We start from the raw sequence: 7,315 nt of genomic DNA, 5'->3' as shown, positions 1-7,315 counted from the left end.
CACTGAAAGCCTGACTTTTAAACCCCCAGTTCAAATGTATCATCTTCATCATTAGTTCTGCCCTGTGATGGCTAATCATTATTGTCAAGTTGATGCGATTCAGAATCACCATGGAAATGAACATCCAGGCCCAACCCTGAGTGGTTTTCTAGATTAAGTTAATTGAAGTGGTAACATCCACACTAAAAGTAGGTTGCACCATCTTATGGGTTAGGGTCTTAGACTAAGAAAACAAACAGACAAACAGAGCCAGGCATAAGCTTACATCTCCTCTGCTTCCTGCCTTTGGATGAGGAAGAACAGTCACCTCGCATTCTGGCCACCGTTATGTCCTTGCCATGGTGGACGGTACATTCCATCTGTGAGCCAAAAAAAACACTTCCTTCCTTGTAGGGTTTTTGTCACGACAGTAAGAACTGTAACCAATCAAATATTAAGTTCTCTCTCTCCTCATAGAGAGCATTTTGGATGTACCATATTCCACCACCTCCCACAAATTGAGGCTTTTAGTATACTGACCTCCCCCTTGCCCCTCCCCCAAATAGTTGGTTGTAAAAATAAGACATGTGTCTTAAATATATATGTTGTTTATATTTTTTGTACAATCTCATACTTACAATGGGCTTTTTAAAAAGAGAATGAATCAGACCTACGATGTGGCTCAAAGGATCAAGAGGCTTGCCACCTGATTATATAAGCATAGAGACCTGAGTTTGATCCCCAGAGCCCATAAAAAGTGGAAGAAGAGAACAGATTCCACGAAGTTGTCCTTTGACCTCCTCACACTGATGTGCTAATGAACTGCTTCTGGGTACATCATGCATGTGTGTGCTCACACATACAACAGCAGTGGCAATAATAAGTAATCTCAAAATCCAAAGTTAAAAACTGAATAAATGAGACAATGAATACATGAAAGTCAAAGAAAAACAATTACAAGTTAAAGAGAGTAAGAACCCCCTAGAAAGAAAGAGCCTAGAAAACTCTAGATGTTTCTATTTTTCATAATCTTTAATACAAAAATCATCTTGTAAAAAGTTATAGAACTAGGTAAAATATGGGGAAATATTTGTGGAGACTGAGCCACGCAATCCCATCTGTGTGGAACCATTTTGTGCTCCTTTATTCAATCAAATGTTTATGGAGTGCCTGTTCTCCTCAAGACCTGACAAGTGTTGAAGAACTAGACAAGACAGACAAGGCCACTGACTGGAGGGGACTTAAATTCTAGGGAAAAGAGACAGTAAGTTATAAACAAACATAAGTAAGTTCAGTCATATAAATCAGTAGAAAAATAAAGGAGAGACCATGAGAACCCTGAGATGGGATAGTTGAGGTTCAGTGCTACAGAAAGGCCTAATATGGCCACGGCCGCTTGAATGAGGCAACCACACAGGGAGTTGTAGGGAAAGACATCCATGTAGGGAAAGTCATCCAGGCAGGCGGAACAGAAAATTCAAAGACCCTTGAGGGCAGAAGAGAAAGGGACCCGTAACCCTGGAGCACAAGGACCAAGAGAGGAAGAAGGGGATGCCAGATCTCATAGCACACTACTAACCCAGGAAGAAGTTAGGACCTTATTACAGCATCCGTAGAGAGCTACTGAAAAATCGTAAGCAAGGATGACGTGAGCAAATGTAGACAGTGCAAAGTTTTTTCTTAGAACTGAGTGGAGAATAGATTGGAGCAGAAGAATGGTTTGCCTTGCAGAGCGTTATGGTCTGAATACTGACCTGCAACAAAGCTCCTAAGACTTACTGCCACTGCGGGAGTATAAGACGTCAAAGGAGTGATGAGATTCAGGAGACTGGTGCGTTTGTAAGACAAGTCTGTCTATCTATCTATCTATCTATCTATCTATCTATCTATCTATCTATCCATCTATCCCTGTCTCTCCCTCTTTCTTGCCCTACCCTCCCTCCCCCTCCCTCTCTCTCCCTTCCTCCTCCCCTTTTGCCTTCTTCTGTACAGTGGTACCACAAGAAAGTCCTCACCAGATGCCAGCAGCACGTTGGTCTTAGACTTCCTGGCCTCCAGAGTTAGGGGACAATAAATATCTGTTCATAATGAATTACAGTCCTAAGAATTCTGATCAGCACATGAAGAAAACTAAAACAAGCAATAAGCACTAGAGGAGAGAAATGGATAATTTTGAGAGATTTGGGCAAGAGAGTCAAGTGGTCTTATAGGCAGATGAAGTGTGAGTGTTGAAGAACAGAAAGATAGCCTTTATCTCTCCTAATTTTTGTTTGTTTCCAGTCTATTGACTCCTTTACTGGCCTTAAATGATCTAGTGATGTGGGGTTTGACTTGTTCTTCTACCAGGATCCTACAGGACATCGTTAAGTTATTTATTCAGGAGCTCTTTGTTTCTTCACGTAGATACTTGGGAGCTATAAATGTACCTCTTAGGATTTCTTCCATTGTAACTCCTAGGTTTGGGTATACTATGTTCCCATTTTCATAGGGTTTTCTAAAATTTAGGTCTTGGTTTATAAAATGACATATTCACCATTCATTTCTGCATCGTTTAATCTCTGTGAAATTGTGTAAGTTCTAGAATTTCTTTTACTGTGTGTTTGTAATCTTATTCCACTGTGATCAGATAGACTATAAGGAGTTAGTTCAAATTTTCCTGTGTTTGTAGAGATTTGCTTTATGCCCTAACATGTGATCTCTTTTGAAGAATGTTCCATGAGAAGAATGTGTTTTGGGATGAAATGTTCTGTAGATTCTGTTAAGTCCTCTTGATCTATGATGTCATTTAACATTACTATGTCTGTTTTTTTCCTTTAATGGGGAAGACCTGTTGATTGCTAGGAGTGGAGTGTCAACATCACCTACTACTATTTATTAGGGTCACTTTATGGCTTTATAGCTAATCCTATTTGTTTTATCAAGGTGGATGCACCTGTGTTTAGGCCATATTTTTTTTAAATCATCTTTTCTTCAAGGATTGTTCCTTCAATAATAATGAAGTGACCTTACCGCTTCTCAAACCAAGTCTTGGTTTGAAGTCTATTTTTGACAGGTATTTACAGCGACACCTGCATGTTTCCTATGTAGTTGGAACACCCCTTCGTATCCTCTACCCTAAAGTAGTGTCTGTTTGTAGTGAGGTTCATTTCATGGAGGCAGTAGACAGATGACTCCTGCCTTTTAATCTAACCCACTAGTTTGTGTCTTTTAGTAGGAGAATTGATATCATTAATATTCAGAGGTATCCCTGATAGTCCGGTACTAATTCCTGCCATTTTGTTGAGTTTATAGTGTTTGTACTTTTCCTCTTCCTCTCTTGATTCGTCCAGTATGGTTTGTACTTTACTGTGTCCTCATGACACAGTAATTTATTTTCTCTTCAGATTTGTTTTCTCTTCAGTCTGAAGGATTTTTTTTTTTCAAGTGCTTTTCATAGAGCCGGCTCAGTGGTTATAAATTCCTCTAGCCTATTTTTATCTTGGAAATCTTTTTCTCCCTGAAATTCTGACAGCTTTGCTGGGTATAGCAGTCTGCCTTGACAGTTGTTGCCTTTTAGAACTTGAGACATTTCAGTCTAGGCCCTCTTGGCCTTTACATTTTCATTTAAATAATATTGCGTCATTCGGATGAACCTACTTTACGTGGGACTTTGTGTCTCTCTCTTGCTGCTTTCCATATACTGTCTTTGTCCTGGGTATTTAGGGTTTTCTTTGTAATAAGAAGGGAAGACCTTTTCTGGTCATGTCTGTCTGGTCATGTCTGCCTTCAATTTCTCCGGTATCTAGATTGATCTCTTCTACCACTGCCAAATCCCTCTCTCTTCTATAGCTATCACTGGGGCTTTCAGGGTACGTGGTCACCTTGGAAGCCTCGCTTGGACCTTTTACCTTATTTATTTATTTATTTATTTGGTTTTTTGAGACAGGGTTTCTCTGTGTAGCCCTGTCTGTCCTGGAACTCACTTTATAGACCAGGCTGGCCTCGAACTCAGAAATCCACCTGCCTCTGCCTCCCAAGTGCTGAGATTAAAGGCGTGCACCACCACTGCACTGGGTCTATTACCTTATTTTTATCCTTGTTTGGTTGTTCCAATTCCTGCATGTGGTCTTCAAGCTCCGTACTCGGACCTCTCTTTAATCCATTCTGTTGGTGAGAATTTCCACAGAGTTTTTATTGAACATGTTGTGTTTTTCATTTTGGGCAGGGTTTTTTTTTCTTTAGTATTTCTATCTCTTTGTTGAATATCTCTTTTATATGTTGCATTACATTCCTCCTTTCATTCAGCTGTTTGTTTTCTCAAGAGAAGCTTGTATTCATCTTCTTTCTTTGGACACGTTGATAACTGTTCTATTGAGTTCTCTGTATTTCATCTGAGTCACTCTCAGATGGCATTACTACAGAGTTCATAATTTTTGAAGTAGTTATGTGTCTTGGTTTTTTTTTTTAATTTCATGTTGCTATGTTAGGGTTTACATATTTGGTATTATTTCTTTGTTTTATTTCTATCAACTATATTATATTATTTCAGTTGAAGTATATTCATGTGAGACTTAGAGTTAAAGTTGAAAAAATAGTTCCTCAGTCCAGAAGCTCAGGATGCCAGATGTAAAATCCATATTATTCCATGGGTTATATAACACTGATAGCAACCACAGAAGCTTGATATTACTGCTATGTAAACATTATATTAACCAACTAATAATATACCCTGATCAACAACTGTGGAAGAACAAACAACCAAGAGTAGTGTGGGCATACTCAGATTAAGAATGGGATGTAACTTGAGGTAAGATGGATAGGAATAAGGATTAAATAAGAATAAAATTAAATAGGTCAGATCTGAAAAGAAAAAAAAATCAAGGGAGTGTGTGTGCTATATAGTAGTTTCCTCAAGACTGAAACATTCCAATATGCCAGAAGCTCCTTAAGCAGAAAAGTAAACTACTCAAAAGAGTCACAGGAAATTCCTGAAACTGACCAAAATCACTAGGCCCCTCCCTGCCAATGTAAGCAATAAAAGCTGAGAGTGGTCCTCAGATGCTAGAGAGCTGATCTGCAAAGAAGCTCTAGAACCAGACCAACTTCCTGGAAGAAGCAGAAACCAGCTGAGCTGCCTGGAGGAGTCTCTTGGAAAAGACACTCTTCAACCTGTTGAGCTGCCTGCAGGTTATGTACAGTGTGTTTCCCATTCAGAGCTTTTGAGAGCTGTCACTCATGCTGGAATGGGCTTTGGTATAACTGTTTATGAGTCACTTCTGCTCCTGTAAGTGTCCCCGTCACCCATATTCCTGTAATTAATGCCAACAAAACTCATTGGTTCACCAAGCTGAACTTTGACAGTATTCACGCTTTGGTCTGTCATGGTCCCCCTATCTGGGATGAATAGGCATGTGTGTTATATGTCCTAGGAAAAGTTCTGTCGCACAACGGATGGGTAAAGCAGCTAGAAGGGGGAAGTAGGTATATTGTTATGGTACCTAGATTTTAGAGATTATTAAAGCTATGGAAAGCTGTAATTAAGAAGCAAAAGGAGGAGGAGGAGCTAAGAATGAAAGAAAGGAAAAGATGACAGGAATAAGAGAGGAGTGTATAAGATCTGGCTGAAGAGTATAGGAAACGGGATAAAGAGACATAAAACATCAGTCCCAAAACCTACCAGAGCAACATAGAAACAAAAGCAAAACCAACGTGAGCCATATATGCAATGGTGGAAATTAAATACTAGAAAATAAGAAATAAAAAGAATGCTTACATTGCTATGAAAAACACCATGACCAAAGAGCAACTTGAAGAGGAAATTGTTTACTTCATCTTACACCTGCAAATAACAATCCGTCACTGGCAGAAGTCAGGGCAGGAACTCGACTAGAGCAGGAACCTGGAGGCAAAAGCTGACATGGAGGCCATGGAGGGGTGCTGCTTATTCGCTTGCTCCTCGTGGTTTGCTCAGCCTGCTCGCTTATAGCACTCCGAACCGCCAACCTAGGGCTGACACTTCCCACATCCATTGTCAATCAAGAAATGGCACCACAGGTTGGGAGGGGATGGGAGCAGGGTCTGAGCTGGCCCAGAAGGCTTAAGGGGTGGAGAGTTGGCCCCACTACTCTTCTGCTGTGAGGTGGCCTGGGAGCAAGGATGCCCTCTGCCCCCTTGCCCCTTGCTACCCGAGGTAGTCAGGAGAGCTAACCTTGGGGTAATGAGAGCCGCTGACTATCCCTGCCCCTCACCAGCTGAAGCAGGCCCTGTACCTCATGTGGACAACACAGTAGAGCTTCCTGGTATGGGGTGTGGGGTGCAGGTGAGCCACCCAAGGACTAGAGCACAGGAGCACTGCCTCTGCCACTCATGCGGGTGCAGAAGTGATGCCCTCTCCGCCCCCACCTCGCCACCTGCAGTAGCCCAGAGAGCTGGGCCTAGGGTCATGAGACCAGGAGAGCTGGCCCTCTCTCCTCACTGGTGAGCCCTACACCTCACCTGGTCAACACGGTGGAATTGGCCTGGATGGCAAAGGCCCAGGTAAAGCCAGCCCCAAGAGTTTGAGAACAGGAGAGCTGGCCCAGCCCCTCACTTACTGTAGCACTTGGGAGAGTGGGCCCCACGCCTTGACTAGGCAACACAGTGGAGTTGGCTCTGGAAGTCTGGATTGGGGTGTGGCCGCCCCCAGGACATGAGAGCAGGCCGAGCTGACCCTGCCTCACACCAATGTGCAGCAGCATTGCCTGGCCTCGCTGGAGCTGTGCTGGAGAGCTCCCCTGTTGATGCAGATAAGGGAGCGGTCTTACCACCTCAGCTACCACCCGGTTGGACAACCCCCAAATCTTTCTCATCTGCAAATGGCTGGGACAAGTGAAATGGCTAGCCTGCTATTCCAACGCTGCAGGGCCTCCACGACACAAGACAACAAGAGAATAAGCAGGAGTTCCAGTGAGGATCCAATGATGGTGTCACAGAAGCCAGAGGCCTCGAACCAGACCAAAGAAAGACCCACTGCAATGAACATTTTCAAGAGAAGACGTGTGGACACACTATGACACACTGCGGCTTCCATGTTGCTTTCTATGCTTTGGTGGTGGTGGTGGAAGAGGAGGAAGAGGAGGTGGAGGAGAAGGGGGAGGAGGAGGAGGAGATGGAGTTGGAGGAGGTGGTGGAGGTGGTAGTATGTATGTGTATTTATTTAGGGGGGGAGGTTGCAAGGGAGAAGGGTGGATATGAGGGGTTGAAGAAATGAATAGGGCTCACAAAGAATAAAAAAAAGATATAAAGGGGAGGGAGGAAGGAAGGAAGGAAAGAAGGAAGAAAGGAAGGAAGGAAGGAAGGAAGGAAGGAAGGAAGGAAG

Source organism: Mus pahari, chromosome 13 (genome assembly GCF_900095145.1).
Source record: "Mus pahari chromosome 13, PAHARI_EIJ_v1.1, whole genome shotgun sequence".
Taxonomy (NCBI): domain Eukaryota; kingdom Metazoa; phylum Chordata; class Mammalia; order Rodentia; family Muridae; genus Mus; species Mus pahari.
The sequence above is the reverse complement of the archived record's forward strand: the minus strand, read 5'-3'. Positions refer to the sequence as shown.